Genomic DNA, 24092 nt, shown 5'->3' with positions numbered 1-24092 from the left:
TGAATTTGTATAGCTAAAATAGCATTAGAGAGATGGTTTAGAAAAGACAATTGCCTATTTGCTAAAATAAAGCCTCATTTTTTTTTTTAATTAGGTTCTTACAACATGGCTACTCTTCAACAGCTTTAGAGAAAAGCAAATGTTCCTTATTATCAAATGTGATCCTTGAGCTTGGTTATTGACAGCTAAGGACCATCTAAAGATAACACACATTTTGCAAGATGATTCTCTTTTACCTGCTGATTGAATTGTGAAAACTCTGAGCCCAAATGCAAATTTCCCTGTTCCTGTTTTACTGGATAGGCTCCCAAGACTAAGACTAGAGGTAATACAAATTAGAGAATTTCCACCAGTTGATTCAAGGAAATAGCTAGCTTGAAAAATAAACCTGATAGCAGTGAGGTTTTGTAGAAAAATACAAAAGTAGGAGCTTTGATTCAGTTAAGGAGCATTGGGGGCAACACGATTCCTTTTATAGAGCTATTACTCAACCTATGAAGTAGATTGACTAGATTCTCAATTTGTGAGCTTATTCTCTCTTTTCCTCCTCATCTTTTGTCTGGCTTCTCTTTGCTCAAGGTGGCCTACTGAAAGTAGGGCAGAACACCTTAGGGTAGACCCTCTACCTCTGCTTTTCAGTATGCATTTCCCTAAGTCCCTCACTGGGAGATGCATTCCAAAATAATGTTGAAAGCAGAAGGGGGTACATTTTGTGAGGCACACAGGCAGTGAATAACTTGGGCAGAAAAGGCTGATGAATTGATCTCTACTTCATTTCTGACTAAATTTTTAAGAATTCCATGGAAAGTGAAAACTCAGACATGATTCCACAAAAGACAAAGATGTCTGGAAGAAGGCATTCTTATGGATGTTAATCTCAACTTTTTTCATATCTGGTCATGATTTGGCTCTGGAAGTTCCTTAATAATATAGACAATTTGGTAAAATTTTATAACAAGTTTCTACCTGGTGTCGTTGAAGACCTCATGATCTGCTGTAGGATTATCATCTGCCAAACTATGCAAGGAGGGTAACAATCAGTCCTGGGTAAACATTTAAAAGTGCTTTATGAATAAGCAATTAAAAAATTGAGGTGGGGCTGAATACTATTTTATAAGCTTCATTTATATTTAAGTTTGAGAGGGGACTTGGGGGCAGATGGACCAACGCCTTCATTTTACAGATGAGAAAACTGAGGACCAACGAATGTCAATGCCATAATTTAGGTTACATAACTTTGTAGCTGCAGAACCAGAATGAATTCTTGATTCCCAGCCCAAGGCTTTGTTATTAGGGCATGCTGCCTTAGATTTTCCCACCAGATCAAGCTGCTGGCTTGGGTAGAATTCTAAAAATTGATATTTCATTTTTGATAAAAGTTTGTTTTGTGAAGCCTGCATCACATTATGTCCTTTCAGCACTGTAAAAAGGAGCTTAATTTGAATGTCCTTGTAGCATACTGCACCAACTAAGTGTACCAGCTTAGCCAGTACAGTATTATCACCAGGCTCCAAGAACACTGTGTAACTTTTCCCACCTGATGCTAGACCCTATCTGTCATGTTCAGCTTCAGTTTTGAAAAGCTGCCCAATTCTTCCTGTATCTGACTAATCTTACAGAAAGATACTGCCTTTATGTATGGTAATTTTCAAGGAATCCTCCGCCCAAAACCTGCTTCAAATTAATGCGCATAAGTAAATGGAGTTATGTTTTTCATAGAAAACATTGGCATAAATAACAAAACATATATAACAAATTAGTTGACCGTTATGTTGAGACATCTAAGTTTACATAAAAATTGCTGTTGTACTAAATCATGGAGCCAAAGTCAAGTATGTATATGAGACCTAGACTTTGGATTGCTTTTTTTTCATTAAATGCTTTAGTTATTGATTTATTTATTTATTGAAAAAGAGAGAGAGCACGAGGGAAGGGCAGAGAGAGAATCTCAAATAGGCTCCATGCTCAGCACAGAGCCCGACATGGGGCTGGAACCCACGAACTTTGAGATCATGACCTGAGCCAAATTCAAGAGCTGGGAACTCAACTAATTGAGCCACCCAGGTGCCCCAAGACCTAACTAGCCTTTGGATTTCTTAAGCTCCCTGTCTGAATGTTAGGCATCATGGAACTGTCATAATTGTCATTTTGGGTATCCAACTTTATTTATTTATTTATTTATTTATTTATTTATTTATTTTTAAGATTTATGAAGTCAGACTGCTCAGTGGGAAAAAAAAATTCTTCTTTAAGAAAAAAATGGGGAGATCTGAACATGGAGCAGGCCCATCAGAAAATATCTGTGACTCAAAGACTATCTTTGAGTATTATTTCTGGGCCTGAGTGATCTTCATGGGTTTTGGGTGTCACAAATGTCATGGCCTGGGAGAAGGAAAAGATAGTGATGGAGGATTTAAAAACAAACAAACAGACAAAAAACCAGAACACAAAAAAAGCAAAGGAGAGAGTAAAAGGAGAGAATGGGAGTGGCAGAGTACTTCCAGAAATGATTCCAAATATGTATGTATGTGCTGTGTTCTCGCTCAGGTTTTTAAAAAATTTTTTTTTAATGTTTATTTATTTTTTGAGAGAGAGAGACAGACTGTGAGCAGGGGAAGGGCAGAATCCAAAGCAGGCTCCAGGCTCTGATCTGTTAGCACAGAGCCCAACATGGAGCTTGAACTCACGAACCACGAGATCATGATCTGAGTTGAAGTCAGATGCTTAACCGGCTGAGTCACACAGGCACCCCCCCGCCCTTTTTTTTTAAATGGCTTTATTGAGTTATACTTTACTTACGTAAAACTTCATCTGTGGCAATTATACGATTCAATAATTTTAAGCACTTTGAGTTTTTCATTTAAGTTTGTCACTTGGCCTCCATTATGTCTAATGAAAGATTAGTAATTAATTGCATTTTCTCTTCTCCTTTGTCAAGCTCCCACATTTTTCTTCCATATTACATTTTCAGGTTAAACCTTCTAGTGAAGTTTTCATTTCAGTTACTGTAGTTTCAACTCTTGAATTTCTACTTGGCTGTTTTATAATTTGTGTCTTTTTATTGAGATTCTCTATTTACTGAATCATTGTCATCATATTTTCCTTTAATTCTTGTTTCCTTTCATTCTTTGAATATATTTATACCACTTGTAAGTCTTTGTCTGTTAAATCCAACATCTGGATTCCCTCAGATGTGTCAATAATGTCTTTTGACTACTTTCCTCCCTGCTTGCCCCACCCCCCACTCCAAGTATGGGTCATAATTTCTTGTTTCTTTGCATGTCTCATAATTCATAATTTCATTGTTGAATATTGGACATTTTAGATAATCTCTTATAGCAATTCTGGATTCTGACTTTTCCCCCTGAAGGATTTGTTGTTTGTTTAATAAATTGCCTGGTCTAAACCTATGAAGTCTGTCTCCTCTGCAGTGTGTGGCCCTTGATGTTTCTATTCTGTTTCTTTTTCTTCTTCTTCTTCTCCTTTTTCTCCTTTCCCTCTCCCTCTCCTTCTCTCTCCTGCCCCCTTCCCCTTCCTTTTCCCTTCCCCCACCCCTTCCCCTTCTTCACTTTCTTCTTCTTCTTCTTCTTCTTCTTCTTCTTCTTCTTCTTTTTATTCTTAAGTCTAACTTTCTAAGGATCATCTTTGTGCCTAAATTTCTTAGTGTTTGTCAATAATTGGTCAGAGACTATGCTCAAATACCTTGAATCAGTATGGATTCTGTTCCTTGCTGATGGATTGGTGTAGGCCTGGGAGTATATTCAAACTTCAGGTCACTTTCAAGTCTGCATCATCTTTTGCCTTCTGCTAACCTCTCTTGAATCTCCTTTTCATATGCCCAGACTCAGCTCTGTCAACTAGGAACAGTGTGGGTGGCTGTGTATGTGCCCAGCCTCTGGTAAATTCAGGATATTTGAATCACATCCCCTCTGGATGTCTCATATCCCACAACTACCTCTAAAAACTCTGGCTACTCTACCAATCCATTGCTTGCCCCAAACAGGCAAGCTCAGGCTAATGGAGACCTGGCCCTCCCTTGCCACCAGATCTCCTTTTAAATTAACTATGCTCCAAATCAAGTGAATCCCCTACAGTAGCAGCAGCAAAGCTTATTATTTTCACAGCCAGTCCCACTCTGGTTGTACTACTAGTCTGAGAACTAAAGGAAAGATGATTGTAGCCTCGGGCAAAATGCCACAGACTTGTGCTGTCCTTACCCAAAGTTTAGAAGTTTAGTAGTTGTCATGAATAAATGCTTCTCAGTTTGTTATATGTCTTTGGTCAAATTCCAGAGTGCTGAGATGATTGCTTTTGACTATTTTGTCCAGCTTTATAGTTGCTTTTGGGAGAGAGGATTTTTTGAGTGTTTTTTTTTTCTTTTACTCTTGACTTATTTTATTCTGTCACAGTAGAAGTCAGAAGTCTCCTAAACTTTATTTTAATGACAATATCTTCATTGAAGATAAGCAGCCCATACCCTTTGCGTGTGGATATAAAAGCTCAGCACATATTCCAAAGGTCATGCACTATATTTTATAGTATGCCCCCAAATAGGTAATATTCTGTCCACCACCCATCTTTTAAGAAGCAGACAGGTTTGAGGTCTACCCACACCTCTTCCCCTATGTTCTGGTGAATAAGCATTAAGTGTTTTCATACCTGAATGCGGATAACCAAGGTGCAGAGGATTATTCTTCTCCTTGGCAATAATAGTAGTCATGTAGTTTTCAGGTTGGGAGATTGGCAATGGAAGGACATTATCTTTCTGCCTCCTTAGTAATAAATATTTAGAAAGTAGTAAGAATGTTACAATGTAGTGAGTGCTTACTATGTGCCAGGTAAGCATTGTTAGGCATTCATTGTTAAGCATTTCACAACTTGTGTATTGTTATCTTCATTATGAGGCTTAGAAAAGTTAAGTAACTTGCCTGAGGTCACTCAGCCAGTAAATTGTGGAGAAAGGATTCAAATCCAGGTCAGTTGGATACCTAATTCCATGTTATTAATGAGCAGGCTGTACTCCTTTGGGGCATCACTACTCCCAGACATCAAGCCAACAAAATGAGGTTTACATTTGTTTTGAGAGACTGGCTTCCAATAAGGTGGCATTGCTGATGATCTGTCCATGGTGATTCTTGTCTGTTTCAACTGAAACATTCCTTCTTCAGCCCTTCTTTACTGGCTCACTAAATTTACTTGTAAGTTAGGTAATGGAGGAGGGGTTCAAGGAATTGTGCTTAACAACTGATTATTTTTCTAAATCTTTAATTTTCTCATCTTGTCACAGTTTGGGTCCCCTGGGAAGTAGTATCTAAAATGGAGATTAGCATATAACATGCATGAGAGAGCGCTCTTGAGATCAATACCTTTTGAAGGGACTGGAAGGGGGCAGAATTGGGCAGAGGAAAGAAACTGAGCTATGATGGAATTTCAACAAAGTCTTCAGTCAGCCCTATGGGTAGTTTTGAAGCTAGGATACCTTTTCAGAATTTGGGGGTAGTGTCTGGGCCTTTCATACCCACAAAGATCTATCATTGGATATGGGCCACCTGGGGGGATGGGGTGTGACTTGGGGTGAGGTGGCATTCTTCAGCTGATGTAAGCCCGGAAGGGGGTTGACCCCCGAGAGTTATCAGCCAGCAGCACTTGCTCCCAGCTGGGGAAAGTACATACTTTGTTCCTTAAGGAAGATACGGGCAGTTTGTTGGAGTACCCTGCCCAACCATTTTTATTCAAATATTTTTTCTGTAATTATTTCTTTTTTAATTGGGCAAAATTGTTTATGGGAGAAAGTATTTTTTTGTGGTTGTTGAGCTATAATTGACATAATATTGTATTTGTTTAGGTGTGCAATATGGTATATGTGTATATTGTAATTCTTTATTCTTTTGCTTATTCAAGCAACATACAATTTTTAAGTGTAAAAATTTCACACAACACTATGTGAGAGGCTGAAGATATGAAAATGAAAAATATCTATAGAGTTCCTGTTCTTATAATGTTTATAGCTTGGGGGAGGCTATTTGTATTTAATTTTCTTCCTTGAAGTCTCCTGTTTAATCAGAACTTGGTTCTAGGTCAGTAACTCAATGTGGCCTAATTGAAGCCAATTTTAATCTCTCATCCAAGCCTTAAGCATTTGGTTGTTGTTTCCCAAATTCTTTTAAATTAGAGGATATCTTTCTTAGAAATACACTAGACAATGTTTAGAAGTTTTTACCATTCGTAAAGTTACAATTACCAGTTTAATGGGCTGTGAGCTGAGGGAAAGGAGCCTCTGTATTTTAAAAAAGGCATTAAAAATTAATTATAATTTTTGACAGAAAGTGGTGATAGCAGCAGTTGAATTTGTTGCTCAAGATTTTCCTAGCTTCTTAGTGTTATCCTATTATCCTTAAAAAAGAAATAGTGTGTTTTAATTGTAATTACTTTTGATAATTTTTTTACCCTAGGAGGTAAATTATTAATTAGGGCGTGCATTATAAATTACTTTTTTATTAGGTGATTTCTGTCTGACAATAGTTTCTAGCTTTTTTTTAATTAAACTATGTCTCTAGGATTTATTATTAATAGCTTTGGGCTCTATTAAGAGGGAGGCTAATCTGATTTCCACCTTATGACCCCACATATACCTGGAAAATTATTCCACCCAGCTGAGATAACTGGTAAATTATGTGTGTCCGATACCAATGGCTCTGGGTGAGGAATCATTTTTAAATGAATATTTCCTTCTCACATTTTTTCATCATGGTCTTTCACTATAGATTTTAAGTTAATTTGCCTCACCATTACACATGTGTCAGGAGGAATAGGTCTTTAAAAAACTAATCCAGGCATAAAAAGATATCAGGGAGAGAACAAGAAAACTCAATGTAGGATCAACTCCAAGTGATAAAACAAATGAATGAATGGATCACCAATAACGTTACCATTTATGTATAAATGGGGTACCTTGGCTAAAATTGAGTCCTAAGACTATTTTCTCTTCTGAAATTTCATAGGTATAAGTGAAAAAAACAAAAACAAAACCAAACCACAATCCATAAAAACCTCCAACAAAACTGCTATGAAGATAGGACTATTTAAAAGAATAAATTAGTTTTTATTCAGTTTACCCTTTGAGCAAACAATCTTTGTTTTGAGAAATCCTTTGAAAGAATGGGGTCTTAGAAGAATATCTGTTTCATGTAGGTTTGGAACAGAGCCTCATAACCATAGTCTTTAATATTTCTACACTTAAGTAGATAAATAAAGACCATATGTAGCTGCAGTCTGTTCAGGTCAGATTTGCTACCTAATGAGTCAGCCCCAAACTTAGGAAAAGACATTTGATTTTTAGAGATCTTTGGATTTCAGAATTGTGGGTAAGAGACTGTGTACCTGTACCAGCGAGGTACCTGTCTCTCAGAAAACTAGAGTCATTTATTTCCGGGAAAATATTTTGAGACTTCACCTCTCAAATAATTCAATTAACCTTGGAGGCAAGTGAAGTCTTTTGATATGGGTACTGGTGCCCTTCTTTATTTGGGGGTGGGTGAGGATAGGGTCTGCAGCCTCAGAGTTGACTTTTCCCCTCACTCCCTAAATGAAGCCTGAATGTGTGTTTTACCCATGTGCACATAGCTCTCTGTTAGGTTTCCTACTCAGAGACTTCCAATCTCCCAAGTAGATTGGTTTGTGCTGCAGCAGCAAAAGAACCCTTAGCAGCCCTTTCATCCTTTTTTCTTAAGTGTGACCGGACAGGGGACCTGGGTGGCTCAGTTGGTTGGGCATCTGACTTCGGCTCAGGTCATGATCTCGCGGTTCGTGGGGCTCTGTGCTGACAGCTCCGAGCCTGGAGCCTGCATCAGGTTCTGTGTCCCCCCCTGTCTCTCCGCCCCACCCATGCTTGTACTCTGTCTCTCTCTGTCTTTCAAAAATGAATAAACATACAAAAAAAAAATTAAGTGTGACCGGACAGCCAAGGAACACAGAGAAATCTAGCACCATGAGAAAGAAGGACCAAGATAAACAGACAAAAAAACTAAACCTGAAGGAAACCAAGATCATTTAGGAAACAGAATAAAACTTAAAAAAAAAAAACACTCATAGTCAAGAAAATATTACATAAAATAAGAGCAATCAGAGAAGTAAGAGCTCTTAAAGAATAAAAATATTATTGCCTATATAAAAAGACTTTAGTTCAAGAGCTGGAAAATGAGGTAGAGGAAATCTCCTGGAATGTGAAACAGTAATACAAAGAAATGGAGTATATGAAAATGCATGAGATAAGAGACAAAACCTGGAGGTCCAACATCTTCTGAGAAAAAGAACAGGGAATGTGAATGGGGAGGAAATAATCAAAGCAATTAAGAGAAAAATAGGTTCCCAGAGTTGCAACACATGAACGTTCAACCTGAAAGGGCATACCCCGTGAGTGAAAAAAAGTCTCTGTTCAGAGTACTGAGGAGGACCAAGAGGAAGAGTGAGGCCTGGAGTCTCTCTTTGGAGAGCCCAGAAGTAGGTGGGGGTGAGACCTGTCCCTTTTGGTGGATTGTTCTGAATCCTATTTGTAGAGGAAATTGTGATTTATTTCTCTATATCATTCTGACCAAATGGTGGTGGTGGTGGCGCTGGGGTGAGAGAAAGTGCAGCACATCTTTTTCTACCAGGAAAATACAAAATGTTAGATTCAGATTCTGCTAGCATTTATTAAGGCACTTTATTTTTTTAAAATTGTATTTATTTATTTTGAGAGAAACAGAGATAGCACACAAGCAGGGGAAGGACAGAGAGAGAGAGAGAGAGAGAGAGAGAGAGGAAATCCCAAGCAGGCTCTGCACTGTCAACATGGAGCCCCAAGTGGGGCTCGAACTCATGAACCATGAGATCACAACCTGAGGTGAAATCAAGTGAGCCAACTGTGAGCCACCCAGGCACCCCTATTAAGGCACTTTAAAAAAGAGCTTTGAGTGCCCTTATTAATTCAAGAGTACAGGGGAAAAAATAGATTATAATATAGAATGTGTTCATGGTCTCATTCATTGGTACACGCATGAGAATTTAGAAAGTAATCTAGAAGGATATATTCCATCTCTCGATGGTGGGACGATGGGTGCCTTTTATTTTCTTCTTTTAATTTCCTTTATTTTATGAAATAAGTGTACACTTGTTTCACAAATTTAAAAAATACCAAACTTGCTTCCATTTGTCTGTGTGTGTGTGTGTGTGTGTGTGTGTGTGTGTGTAGGGGTGGGGGGGGACTTTTTATATTTAAATTACAAATATCCCCAGAGAAGGTAAAAATCTGAGGAAAGTAGCTTGTGAAGGTAAGAATAGGAGAAGCACCTTAGGGTGTTGAGAAAGATGGCCTGGAGGGGGAGAAACTGACTGGAGGGGGAGAATAAGGAGGTTGTAAAACCCGGAAGGTTAAGCTAAAGATAAGCTTCATCTACCTCCTGGTTCATGCAAGACCTGTCTTAACAAATTTCTGAACCGAGATACATAATTTTCTTACACTGATGACACGTTGCTTGAGGGCTGATGCTATCCAAGATTATCTACTAAAGGGCAGAAGAAACAGAACCAGATCTGGAAAGAGTCTGGCCAGGGCTCAGCTGTGAGAGTGAAGGGAAGGAGCCCAGGGCTTACAGTGAGGTAGTTGGGGCATTCTCTGAGCGCAGAGATCTTTCAACTTCTCTTAAATTCATTTAAAAATAGATACACAATGCTTTGCTGACCATTCCAGTGTCCTTAAAGAATAAATCTGTGGCCATTTTCCCTATTGTCATCGTGAAGACACATTTGCTCTCAATTGATCCATGAAGAGGGCTATTCTGGGCACTTTAAAAAGCAGGTTAATAAAGTAGAAATGGTTTCTTTTTCTCTAAGAGCTTGCAGATTGTGAGAGAGAATAGTTTAAAAGCTTACTTTGTGTAAAAACAGAAATTATAGAACGTAGCTTCTCACAGTGAAGTGCTGAACGACCATGTGATGATCCAATTGGTTAAAAACACCCCTTAATTGAGTTTAGGTCACTAACTTTGGCGTTGCCCCCCACGGTAGCCCATATTTCAAGAATATTCAATATTAAATGCATCCAGATTAATTTAATAATCCATTTAAAGTAACAATGATGGAGAATTGTCATAAAATTTTCCATCCAGGTTAAATTTTTTCTTCAAAAGAGCATTATGTTTATAAGATTAAAAACAAATAATTCAAGCTCTAAAAGTTACTTTTCCCTACAAAAAAACTATTGTGAAATTCTATTTTTTTTTCAAAGCAGAGAGTAACAAAAGCAGGGGGAAGGTAGGAAAGGAACAGAAAAGTGGATTTAAGAGATAATGTATTGCATTTAAAGAATTTGAATGCCATTACTTTTCATCACTTAACTTTTCAAAGAACACTTTCAGCTTCCTTATTTGCATGTTTCATTGTTTTCCAGCCTTTAAGCACTGTATGTTTAAAATGCAAATGGAATAATATAAGAAAAATGAGAAGTAATACTTGGAAATGTTCTGTGAAAATGTTGAAAGAGGGCCTGGTTTCCATCTGATTGAAAGGAGGTGAGGCTTGAGAGAGCAATCAGACTGGATATATTTATTTTACCTTAAGGTCTAACTAGTAGCCCATTGCTAGTCCTCTTTCTCTTGTGTACTGTTGAAAATTAGTTAACATTTCCTTTTTCATGACTCTCTTATTATTTATTTATTTCTCTTATTCTTCACATTAGGTACCTATCAATCAGTTAACCTCAATTCAATGAACATTTATTGAGCACTTATTAACTAGCCATTGTCATATCTGGAATGTAGAATCAATAGTTCTCTATTAAGAAAAGCAGGGTTTGGATAAGAGACAAACATGGGGAAACATTTGTCAGCCTCCTGCTCCACCCCTTTTGATATCTGACTCTCCACTGGATGGGCTAAAAAATCAGACGTCTTGGGTTGGAGTCCTGCATTGCCATTTCTCAAACATGCTACTTACCTTCTCTGAGCCTCCATCTCCTCACCTGTAAAAGGGAATGATAACATCTTTGGTGGCTGTGATGACTGAGACAATACAAATAAGATGCTTATAGCAATAGCGCAGATGATCTCTTTCCTTTGGTTTGTGATGCAACAAAGAAAGTGTAGGGTGACCAGACATCATAGTTTGCCTGAGACTGATGAATTTCCTGGGACATGGTTCTGTCAGTTTTAAAATGGAATGGTGCCAGACAAATCTGGATGAAGTTGTCAGCCTAGAGACAGAAGGATGTGTATTCAGTTAGTCTTAATCCCAACTTGAATAAATCAAATTACATGCTAGAAGAACAAAGTTATACTGGGGCATAGAGCACAGCATAGCAAATTCCTTCACAAAGAAGAAGGAAAGAGCATGTCATACAGAGGGAGCTGAAGAAGCAAAGGCATGGAGGTAAGAGACTACATGGCCTGCTTGCAGAGGCCTTAAGCAATCTCGTGCGGGAAGCATAAGGGCGTATGAGTTAGTGAGTTAAAGGTTAGTGAGTTAAAGGTTCAAAAGAGTACGGTATGGTCAGACTATCTGAGGCCTTGAGTGTTATGCTGAGGACCATGGAGTTGTTCAGAGGTAATGGGGAGATGGCCATCAAGGGGGATGGGACAGAGGTATGACATATACTTCTCAAGCCTCAGTTTAATTCTGCAAGAGAAAGCACTCATGTGACCTCTTCAAATAGGTTAAAATGAGCATTTTGTCTATAGCTCTCATTGTATTATCAAGTAATCACAAATTTTCTGTTATACCAAGTATTTAAGGTGGCTCTCCTTATACGATGGCATGTAGAAGGTACAAAGTCATTTTTGCTTCCTTCCACATTCAAACTTAGGGCCATTTGACTCTCCTCTTCCCATTATCCTCCTCATCTAATCGGGTGGCACAATATGTTGGTTTTTGTCTTCACAGCCAAATTTTCTTCCTCTCCATGCCTTCGCTTAGGCTCTAGATATGTTCCCCTAGATTCAACAAACCATCACATGTGGCCCATGCTCCCAGCCTCTCTCTAGATATAAACATTCATTAATATTGTGCCCAATTAATCTTGTTAAATGATATTTTTGTCATGTCACTTTACTATTCAAGAACCTATCATGATTTCCTACTAACACTTGGATCTAGGCCACTTTTGTCAGCCTGCCTTTAATATTTCTTCATCAATGGGCCGTTTCCCTACAACTACTCAGGTTCTCAGAAACATTTGTGCTATTCACATCCACTTGCTTTTCGCCTTTTTGTTTTGTCTCGTTTGTTTTTGTTTTTAAATTTTCAGTTGTGGTAAAATACACATAACACAAAATTTGCCATCGTAAGCATTTTTAGGTGTACAATTCAGGAGTGTTAAATATATTCATATTGTTGCACAACCACAAATCTCTAGAAACTTTTCATCTCTTTTTGCCTTTAACACCAGGCCTTATTCACAAATCCAGCCCCTCCATCTGTTTCAAACCACTTGCCACGCATGGAATTGAGCTTCTTTGCTTTCTCTCTTACTGTTTAAATCCACAGCCAAACTCCAAGAAGAGAAATCCTATGTAAAGTCTATAAAAGAAGAGGTGCTCAATAAATGGATCAAGTTCAAGTACTATTGTTATACTTAGTATTGTGATACTTTGTATTGTTATACTTTGTGTTATACTTTGTGTTAGTCATAACTTGTATGTGGAGAACAAACACATCATTAACAGGTCTCAGGCACATTGGTTATGTCAACTGGTCCTCACCACAGCCCTGTATGATAGATGCAGTAGATGCTCTTATGTGCAGTTTTCAGATGAGGAACCCGAGAATGATTAAGGTACTTGTCCAAGGTGATGCAATTAGTAAGTGACAGAGTTGGTAGTAGAATCTAAGTATTCTGACTCCTAAAACAGAACTATTTCCACATTGTTTAGCTGCATTTCTTTGAAGCATATCTTGTCTCTCCAACAAGAGTGAAAGCTCCTTGAGAGAGGGAACTATAAGAATTATCTTCAGCAGTCCTAGCGTATGGCTGAGTCTTGGGCACAAAGGTTCTGTTTCCTAGGTACTTAGGAGCTTATTGATAATTCACCGCACTGTTGTCTATGGTTTCTAAGATATTTTATACGTTTTATGTATAATCCATGTATATCCTTACATAACTCAGCAGAAGAGACTTTCAGTTCTCACTGAATTCTTTTGGGTACATGGGAAAACTGTATCTTCCTTGCCTCCCCCTCACATTGGGAGAGGTCATATGACAAATTCTGGCCAACAGGTTGTCAGTGGTGATGCCACAAATCTCTCCAGTCTCTTTTCTCCTGCCACCCCATCATGGAGGGAGACTTGTGTAGAGATGGTAGAGTCCAGGATCTAACTAAGCATCAGGGATGTTACCTGGAGACTTGGAGAACATCTCCCCTGGAGAGTGGCCCAGGTCTGCCACAGACCTTGTGACATAACCAACTTGTATCAGGTTAAAACACAAAGATTTTAGTTTAGTTTTTTCTTTTAACCTCAGCACAATCAAATGGCAAGCACATTAGCATCTCAAACTCTCATCGTTGCCCTGGAAAAATCATAAGGAATTCTTCTTAATTTGTGGTTAGGAAAAAACGAGGGTACAGAAAGGTTAAAGGAATGACCTTGAGCCACTCCTCAGATCAGTCTCTTAATCCAAGTTGGTGATCTTTCCCCACATATGTAAGGACTACTATAGGAAATGTAAATCAGGTGCAGAAAAATGCAGACTGACACTCCAACCCTCTCTGTTTGTGCATAACATCCTGCAGCCACAGTTCTCCACCCGACTTCACAGCCATCTTCCCTTTTCTTCCCTGAGGAGCCAGTTCCCTCCTTAACGGACAGCTGAAGCCTTTACCAGGGCAGACTATGTTGAAAAGGGCATTATTTATCATTGTGCTGCCAGAGTAACACCAGCCTGCACAAAGGTGTGGTTGAAGGACTGGAATGTGTACGAAAGATAGTTCCGTTGGTCTTGCATGGACTTCTCAGTCCTCATCTCCCAACCTTGCCCCGTGTGAGGAAAAGATGGGGATCAAGCTTGCTGCCTTTATAAAGAGGGGCATATCTCTAAGAAAGAAGGAGAGAGAGAGAGAGAGAGAGAGAGAGAGAGAGAGAGACAGAGAGATTGCACAATCCCATAGTTTCAGTTCAGTGATGGTCATTACAGCTTTTCCATTGCTTCCATTTGAATCCTTTCCTAGTCAAACTCATTCTTATTAATAACTCCAAATAAAATCCAGTTACCAGAGTTTAGGGTCTTCTTTTCATCTTCCCAACTTTGGTTGAAATTTAGACTTTTGGCTTATTTCCCATTAGACCTTATTTCCCTAAAGTTTTACACATACACATGCACACACGCACACGCACATGCACATGCACACATCTCTTACATAATATATAAAACTTTATGCACACAAAGTTTATATTATTTTTTCAAATTTTCTTTCTTTTTTTTTGAGTTGAGTCCGGCTTTTGGAGGAGCTAGAGGGTGATGATTGAGACATTAAGCCTTGGATACAGACTAATTTTTCTATATAAATTTGCATGGCCTACCGGGAAGTTATGAATGTTTCTTTGCAGCATTATAAAGTTGAACAGATTATTCAATTCATATTTTAGCCTCACAATTTACAACTATTAGGAAAAAGCTGAGAGGGAGGCTGAAAAGATGTTCCTTGGGGGAATTTTCATTGCTGAAATAAAAGATACCAATAGACTCACAAAAAGTTCCATAAAACAAATGGGAAAAAATGTTACACTGAAGATACAGATAATTTGGGAAGCTGCAGCCATCTGGTTATGGTCAAAATAGCTGCTTCTGATGTCCTTAGATGGTACAAATTACTGGCAGACCTCAAAAACCAAAACAGGAATCCATTTTGAGATCAGATTCCTTTTGCCTTCAAGACATGTTTATAAAGAAGTCAAGATTAGAGGAAACAGAGGAAGAACTGAAGTGTGGAGAGAACATATCACCAAATGGTTACTTAATTTGGCCAGTGATTAACATGGACTGCATTTGGATGAGAAGGCAGATGGATATCCAGCCCCAAGTTTTGGCTTTTTCATTTTACTAGAGCCATCAGTGCCCCCAGCCTCCCACCCCAGAGCTATTTGGTGATCTCTTAAGAGCTGTGTTACCAGTGGCAATCAAGAGGCTTCTTCAAGGAGGGGAGTGGACATGAACCATAGAAGACATCAATTGGTGACTAGTGGACAGTTGCTTTTAAGCACATAGGACTCACTCTTTGGAGGCTCCACCAAAAATGTCGGGGGAGTACTTTGCAGGGTTTGGGCAAGGAGGCTGAGAACTTCGTTTGTAGGAAATACTAATGTGATTTGAGCATTTAAAGTAGATGTACTCTTGGGGTGCCTGGATGGCTCAGTTCGTTGAGAATCTGACTCTTGATTTCAGCCCAGGCTGTGATCCCAGGGTCGTGATATTGAGCCTTGCATCTGGCTCTGTGCTGAGCACGGAGCCTGCTTAAGATTCTTTCTCTCTCTCTCTCTCTCTCCCTGTGCCTGAGTCCCTGCTTGTGACTGCTCTCTCTTTCTAAATAAAAAATTAAGAAAAATTAAAGTAAACATATTCTAAAAAATAAAAAGTAAATGTACTCTAAAAAAAAAAAAAGTAAATGTACTCTAAAAAAATAAAAAGTAAGGGAATTTAGAATTCACACTTCAACAAAACCTTACTCTTCTGGTCTCAGTATTGAACTGCTTCAAGCAGCCTATGAGGGGCTTGTTCACTGACTCTTTCTCCCTTCAGTCACTGCACAGCTAACTGTGGGACACCGTCAGCTGCTCCTTCCAACCCCATGATCCCTGGTTGTTGAACATGGCACTTGCTTCCCCTTGTTTTTAAGCTAAGATCATCTTTCCTTCCCCTTATATCTTCTCTTCTATCTTCCTCCTAATCTCCCTCCCTAATTTCTAGGACTGGCCTCTGTTCAGGTCCCTGTTCTGATTTTCTGTTCTAGGAATCTGTGAGGTCAGAAACTAAGAAATCAAGTAGCTTCCTCAAAAGACTCGTTTTTCAGTAATGGGGAGGGAGGAATGAGGAAGAGGGGGGATATTCTAGTACGTAAAAAAAGTAATTTGCATACTTTAACAGATAATTTAAGCATGCTATTTATGCAGATTTTAAAATTATTTGAAAAAAAAATTTTAAACCATTTAAAATATACTTCAGAGTAATTGCATGGAATGTTGAAGAAACAGCATCTACCTTACATTGGTTATATGCACATTGTTTTCGACTTGGTCCTTGCATTGTTCAAAACACCGAATATCTTTTTATGTCTTCAGTTGAGATGGGTATTGATGCACAATTTGTGTAAATAAAAAAATCTTACTCAAACAATTACTATATAGCATCACAGAAATTCACTTGTGAGGGTCCTGGGGGCCACTTCAAAGACATAGGTGTTCATTTTCCAGATAGGCTGAAAGGGAGGCATCATTAGAAACTCTTGGCCTGTGAATTAAGGAGGGTACTTTGCATGTGTCAAGGTTCCCTGAAAGAAAACCAACAGTTGTTTCAAAATGAGTCTTAAGTGAAAACTCTCAAGGGTGGATGTTCTGATTTGTAGACATTGATTCACAGTCAAGCTAATCTATGTAGATGGGCTTCTAGGTAAATAAGGGAACTTATCTATAGGTGGTTAATGCTTCTGCTGAGTAATACCCAGGAGGTCAGTCAAAACTGAAATGATTTTAACACATTTGGAGCTTATTTTTGCCTGAAAAATGTGTCCGTATTAGGTAGGATAGACTGACTGCCATAAGAACAGACCCCAAATATGTAATGACTAAGACATGGAAGTATATTTCTTACTCATATGATGACACTGGGTAAGTGAGCAGGTCAGAAGGGTGCCCCTCTTTCATGAAGCCATGTAGGGGCCTGGGCCAATGGAGGCTGTGCCATCTTTGACATGTGGCTTCCAAGTGCACAGCTTGTAGGGAAAAGGGCATAGAGGAGCATGCATGGAAGGTTCTCGGGGGCCAGGCTGGGAGATGGGCACGCATCACCTCTGCCCACGTTTCACTGACTACATGGCCATATCTAACTGCAGAGGAGGGTGAGAAATACAGTCTATTGGAGCACCCAGGAAGAAATAGAGAACATGGGTGTTAGTGAGGAGCTGGTCGTCTCTGCCAGTGTCTGTGTATCAATCAGTGGCTGTTGGGACCTGTAGGAATAGATGTATTTCATTCAAGAGATGGATTTTGTCAAAAAGATTTAAAAGGGAGCTCTCTTTCCAAAGCATTCAGATAACTGTGACTTCATCCAAGGGAAATGTTTATTTAACATACAATGTTACAGAACTTCATACTCCATGCAGCCCCAGCTCTGTGTGTTGTGTCCCCAAATCAAACAGGAACAGCATTCTGCCTTCATTCCCCAAGGCAGTCTTTTAATATCCTAAGGCTCATACTCAGTTTTTTTAACAGAGTGTTTAACAAAGCTTTACTTAATACATTATCACTGAAAATGTTTGTTTGAGTATGTATTTGTGTGTGTACGTGTGTGCGTGTGTGTACTTTCTGTCATTGAGATGAGGGTCTCTACCCAGGGAATGACATAACTGTGAACCTAACTCACGTGTACTGCAGCTACACCCTCTAAGATCCATTCATTATCAAGATGAACGTAATACCCTCCTTTGGACTTTTCTGGCATTTGAAAATGAATAAACACACCCTGGTTGGATAGGCAATGGGAGTAAGAGACCTTAAAATAACTTAATGACCTTGTTCATTACTGGCCTTAAATTGTATTTGATCTAAGGGCGGGCCCTTGCTGCTGTCTGACTCGCAGAGCCAGTTAAGTTCCAAATAGAATGACTTTGCTCTCCTAAAATCAGAGGTGAAGTCTTTGCCTAGGCTGATTAGGTGGGTAAAAGGGCAAAGCAAACAAAACTGCTTTGGAGCCAACTTGATTGTGCAGGCTTATGAAGAACAGTGAATACTGTGATAACTGAAACATGCAGGTAATCCCTAAATCTCACTGTACCCATTGGTTTTAATGACTTCCTCCTTGGGTTTGGTACCAGGTGCGTCAAATCAATCACTTGGTGTTTCCTCTTTCCCCTGCCCTCAGCCCCTGTGGGCTTGTTCCTCTAACAGACTAACAAATGGGTGCTATGAAGACAATGGTAAGGCTGGGTAATCCATAAACTGTGTAAGAGGCCCCAGGCAACTGAGGATTGACAGCAAATGATCTTTTCTTATCACTGGGCTCATGGCACAAGCCAGGATAAAGAAATGGGGTGTGGGCTCTGAACCCAGACAGACGTTGGTGCAAATCTCACCGTCACCGCATGTCAGCAATGTGATTTCAAACAATGATTTAATTTCTCTGAGTCCTAGCTCCCCCATCTGCAAAAGGAGACTGAAGTCGTCCCTTTCTCATAGAGCTGTGGTAAGGAGTAAACGAGATCCTGTGTATTTATTACATTCCTAGTCTGGTGCCTGGCATGCAGCAAGCACTTAATCAGTGTTAGTTACAATTACTATCCAGGAAAAATTTGGACACCCCTTTCTTCCCTTCACGTGCCACACCCGTCTCTATTCCTGATAAGAAGCAAAGGGGCACATATTGTTGAAATTCCTCAACCTGGTGCTGTTTTAGTGGTTAACGCACTAGCCCTCAATGCCCTTTCTGACCTTAGGGATGAAATAGCTTGGTGGTTCAGAGCAGCTCTTCTTCTCAGCTCTATTTTGTTCTTGATATAGCTGTTCTATTCACACACCTTGCAATCTGTGAAGTTAAAATTAACCTATTTGCCAACCTGCGTCTCAGTGAGAAACTGAAAAATTACACCTTCTCTACGCACTAGACAGTGTTTTCTAGTGCATCTTTGATGAAGAATATGTTAAAGGAAGAGATGGCTTAAAGGGAAAAGACTGAGTTCTATCTGCGCTTAGTTTATTCCCTTGGAAGAGTACTCTGCAAATGTCAAAAGCTGGATTGAGAGAACAGGATGTGACATGGAAGTCGCTCAGTTGTGTCTCCACACACGTTTTTGAAATGGGGAATCAAAGTGTGCCAGTGTAACTGTCAGATTTGGGCATATGGAACAATCTAAGGAATCTGACTCTTTCCAGTAACAAGTTTAGCAACTTCCTTTTAAGAGAGAGAAAGAAAAACACTCACTGCACTCACAATCAATGGTTATCTTTAGTCAACAGTTCCAAGGAGTCAGTCCACTTTTCCATTTCGTGTCTGAGCTGACATTTCCCTGACTCCAGGAAGGAGGAGCACAGCTGACCTGGAGGTGCTGCTCTTTGATCTTAGGTGCCCTGGATTAACCTGCTAGTCTTCTGCCTCCCTATTACTTCAGAGCCATGGCAGCTGGCAAAGGATGGATCTGTTTGCCTTGACTTCGTCCCGGAGGGCAGCTGGGTGTTATCATCTGTCTCCGAGATAGCCTGGACCACCGCACCAGGCTGCACAGATGTACACTCTTTTATTTCCTCTCTCCTTCGGTGATCCATTGTGAGATATTCCTCGGTCCTTTCACAGCATATTTCCCCTTCCTCCCCCACCTCTCCCTAATGATTCTTAGAGACTCTGAAGTTTCAGGTTTTAGAGACTAAAATCAGTGGAGATGGGGCACAAACTTTGAGGGTCTTCAAGGCCTAGGCCTAAGAATTCCTAAGCCATCCAAAAAGCTACTTGAGATTAGATCCTTAGAGATGTTGGTAAGAGGAGAATAAGAGTGAGAAATACGTGCTTCTCGCCTGGCACAGTGAACCCAAAATCATGGTGAGCAGGTGTCTGCATAGTGGGGACTGAGGTATTAGTCATAACTCTCTGCCCTGAAATGTTCTATTCATTTCTGTAATTTTACTACTGGAGACTTATTCTTTGGATTTGGAGATATTTTAGTTTCCAAAAGGTCTTTGTCTATATCCTTTTGGGAAATAAAATTTTAAAGTGCTTTCACATAAATTAATCTAATCCTTAAAACAACCATTTGAGTTATGTACTATTATCATTCCCATTTTACAGATGAGAAACCTGAGGCACAGAGTCACTAGCCACTTTCCCAAGATCCCACAGTTGGGCAGCGGTGGAGCAAGAATTTGAACCCAGGCAGTGTACCTCCAAAGCCCCGGCTCTTAGCCCCATCCCCTATGTTCTACACCAACAGCTTTAATTCCTATTTTGCTAACCCTAGTATCTAACTACTATTGCAGAAACTCCAGTCTCCAGCAAAGTACCCACTGATCCCACCCTCAATTATTTCTGGGAATTCCCAGAGATTGGTAAGTGTGGACAAGTAGATATTGGTATAATGTATAGTATCTATCAAATCCCTTTCTCTTGTTTGGGTGTCCTTTGGATATTATCTTGCTTCTGCCTCTATATTACAACAGTTTAACCTAAGGAGGCTATGTTCTTTATAGCCCCCAGTGAGCTAAAACCATGTGGTGTTCCATATAGAAGGAACTTTTTGCCAGTGTGAGACACTGGGGCTTTGAGCAGCACTGTGTTGTGCCCAGCTGTAGAGGACATCTGGCATGTGGGAGTGTCTGCCTGGATCCCTTTACTACAAAATGCCCCCCTTCCTTCCATCCTTATAGTTAATATAGGAATAAACACCCAAGTATCCCTTCACGTCTCTGTTCCCAGGCCCTACCTTACAGATCCACCATGGAAAGTGGACCAATCCCAGCAGCCCTCCCTCTGGACCCAGATGATGGTCCAAAGCTGATTCAGACAGGGCTAATGAGTCTTTTCCTTGGGTGGACTGGTGTCCAGAGAGAGCTTGAGGGCAGCCTCTTTCTAGGGGTTAAATCTGTAAGATGTAAAACTTAGCAATGCTCAAAGGTCATGTATCCTCTCATCTGAAGGAAATCATTCTGCAGGGGGAGAGGATATAGTAGATAGGCAGAGAGGTAAGAGTGAGGAATAGAGGAAAATCCAGTGTGCACCTGATTCCTCAATTCTGGTAATTTCAGAGATTCGGCAGTATCTCTGCTCTTCCCATGTCTGACTGTTCTTTCTTGGATACCATGAGCCAGTGAAGTCCCATATTTACTCAAGTTGATTTGAACTGTGTTTTTGTCACTTGCAACTAAAACAAATCTGAAAGTCCAGCAGGTGACAGTTTCTGGCTTGTGTCTTGATATTTCCTTGTAATTCTCCCTTGGGCTTTGACTGGAGGAGTGGGTCAATTGAGAATTTTTCACTAAAACACTTTCCTAAATTCCATTCTACTCTCCCCACCATATTATAATTAGTTCCTGAGACCTAAGGCTGATGATTTTAAAGCTTTCACTTATATATGCAAATACAACTGGGAAAAGAAACACCTTAAACCAATATCAGCTAAAAGCCATTATCTGTAGAGACTAGCTGACAGTCAGCTAAGAATAAGACTTCTGGGAAATGAGAACTAGTTGGAGAGAAGCAGAAATTTGATGTGTAAGTCAGGGGAATGGAAGATAGAATTTGTCAAGGACAAGTCTTATTTTCTGGATGTCCTCCTTACTTTAGCAGGATAAATCCAGACATTTGTATGTTTGTTGTACTTCTTTTCCTACTGAGAATGTGATTAAGTCAAGACAAAATATGTAATCTGTGCTGTATTTGAGTAGAGCTCAGGGGATTGTTGTTTATTTTATTGTACATACTTTAAGTTTAGGCCTTTTAAAACTTAAGATTTAGACATTCCAAATGGGATGCAAATTGGTAATATGTTCTTTTTGAACCAAAGCCTCTGGAACTTTAAAAAAATCAGATTACAATACTGCAAATCTACCTTCCTCATTACGATTTAACATTCACTGAACTGGGGAAATGGCTGGGGTTAGGAATCCTGTAAATAAGTACCTTTGATTTTCTCGTGGGTTGTTAATCAGCCTGTGTAAAGCCAAATCTTTGTTGCCTTCTCTCCAAGAGAAATGGAAAAATAGAAGAGAACTTAGCTATCCCGAGTTTTGCTTGCTTGATGCTTCCTCAAAGGCTCCCCTAGCTTCTTGTGTTGTTTCAGGAACGTTTATTACTAGGAAATTTATACACCTGTGCTTTCTGATCTGCTCATTTTATCCAACTGTGGAATTTTAGATCTCAAAGGGACTTCAGGGACTGAATTATCCAAATCTTTTGATCATAGACTTTAGAAGATTAAGCTAGTTTGATCAGGCTATTTAGAGGTCTTTAACTCCTAGGACAGTGATATTTCCAGGTAAAACATAGGATTTTTCCAAATTAGATCTGGTGATCATATATCAAAGCAAAATTTATGTTCAGTCTCCATTTGTTTCCTTTTGCTTACCTTTCAAGGAAGAGCTGACGGAACTCATTTTTGCTAATTTTTGATTCCCTTCTAGGTTCAAGGAGCTTGACCTAGGCTAGCAGGACCGTGGGAGGTGGGGGCATTGGGTAGGGGGGATTGCCTCTCTAGTCACCTGAAGTAGAGTCAAGGGAGCTCCAAAAGCCTATCCAGATAAGGATCTGAAGTTCAGTCCAAATTGAAATTTCAATTTCTAGGAACTGAGTGGAGATGGAGATCAATGGCTGAAGAATGCAGGATAGAAAATCAGTGAGAAGCAGGAAGTTGGGAAGGGAGTTCTGCATGGCAGAGGTAGATGAAGTGCCTGAAGCCTTAGAACTGGGGAACTTCCTTCCCACCTCCCCGTGCCTGCACCCTTCTTTGAGGATGTGGGGGAACTGATCTGTACCCACAAGATCTTCAGTGATTACATAAAACAGAAACTTTATCAGAAAACCTTTGTTAGAAAACAACCTTTATCAGAAAACCTTTATCAGAAAAACTGTGATTCTGGATGGTATTTTTGGCTGAATATTTGTCAGTCTTGTTTATTTCCTAGTTGAAAAGCCCAGTGCAGGATGACATGGTTGTTTGAGAAACCTTCTTAAGTCCATGGGTCTGTTATGAGCCTAAGAGATATTGCTGATATGCAATCAAAGAACTAGAAAGTGTGAGAAACAATATTTTATGTATTTTAAGGAATATATATTTTTGTGGCAAATTCTTGATGTACTTCCATGCAAATAATTTATGATTAAAATTCTCCCACCTTTCACTTTGACAGATTGGTGTTGAAATTAGAACAATGAGTCCCTTGAGAAAAACACTGGAAAAGAATTGTAGAAATATGGATTTTCATGCTGGCGTAAGACTCACTTCTCTGTTCCCTGCCTGAATAGGGAAGGGTGTGGAATGAGGAAATCTGAGGGAGAACTCTAGTTAGAGAACTTGTTTATTTTTCTTGTTTTCATCTTCCATTTCTGACGACTCCTCCTTCTCCTCCTCCTCCTCCTTCATTTGACCTGGATTCAGATTTAAAAATTTCAGAAGCCATGAATCATATGTGTATTTCTTGGAATAATGTAATACACAAACAAATGAAAGTATTTTAAACTTTCATGACACAGGATGAAAGTGCACAATGAGGCATAATGTGTTGTTTGTGTATAACTGGTTAGAATGCAGGTATGGTCAGAATCTGAGTAAAGCAAGCAGGCTGATCCTGTGTGCTTGCTACGTTCCTCTTTGCTACTGGTACAGCGCGAAGCATGTGCCTGCCCTGCCAGCGCCTGTCATTTCATTACTGACATTTTCAGTTCTCCTTTCCAAGCATACGTTTGAAGTTCTGTGCTTTGCCCGTACTTTACTGAACTGTGGTCACAAAGGGGTAGGAGATTTGGAGGGAGTTTAGGAAAAGGGAGTGAAGGGAGGTACCCCAAAGAATGGTTTGCTGCCAGGACCACCCTGGAGGTCAGGTAGGTGGGTGATACAGAACCAGTGCCGATGATCCTGGTTGGGCCACATCTTTTCACTTCATAGATTTGTGCAGACAAAATCTGGTTAAAATGATTATCATGGGAATCACTAAGAGAAACATTCGCCTCTTTACCCCATCCATTATCTCCCTGAGGCTCCAACTCCTTTCTTCACAGCAGAGAAGTACTCCTCCCAATTCTGTGTGCCCCTCCATACAACATGGGGAATCTCTGAGACTGCCTCCTTCATGCACTTCCAAATGGTGCAGAGTGAGCAGAAGCTCTAGGAAAACCTTGTGCTGTAGGTACTTTTCTGGCTGCCTTTGACATACTA

At 39.7% G+C, this 24092-nt stretch overlaps 1 long non-coding RNA gene across 1 annotated transcript in view; it reads left to right on the top strand.

The window, feature by feature from the left end:
* Window positions 1-9279: 9279 nt before the first annotated feature.
* LOC113595353 (uncharacterized) overlaps window positions 9280-24092 on the top strand; it is a 33224-nt gene continuing 18411 nt past the window's right edge. Inside the window, exon 1 of the long non-coding RNA XR_008295337.1 lies at window positions 9280-11403. This is a non-coding gene — a long non-coding RNA (uncharacterized LOC113595353). The remainder of the gene's footprint in view (window positions 11404-24092) is intronic.

Source organism: Acinonyx jubatus, chromosome C1, assembly GCF_027475565.1.
Source record: "Acinonyx jubatus isolate Ajub_Pintada_27869175 chromosome C1, VMU_Ajub_asm_v1.0, whole genome shotgun sequence".
Classification (NCBI taxonomy): Eukaryota; Metazoa; Chordata; class Mammalia; order Carnivora; family Felidae; genus Acinonyx; species Acinonyx jubatus.
The sequence above is the reverse complement of the archived record's forward strand: the minus strand, read 5'-3'. Positions and strand labels throughout refer to the sequence as shown.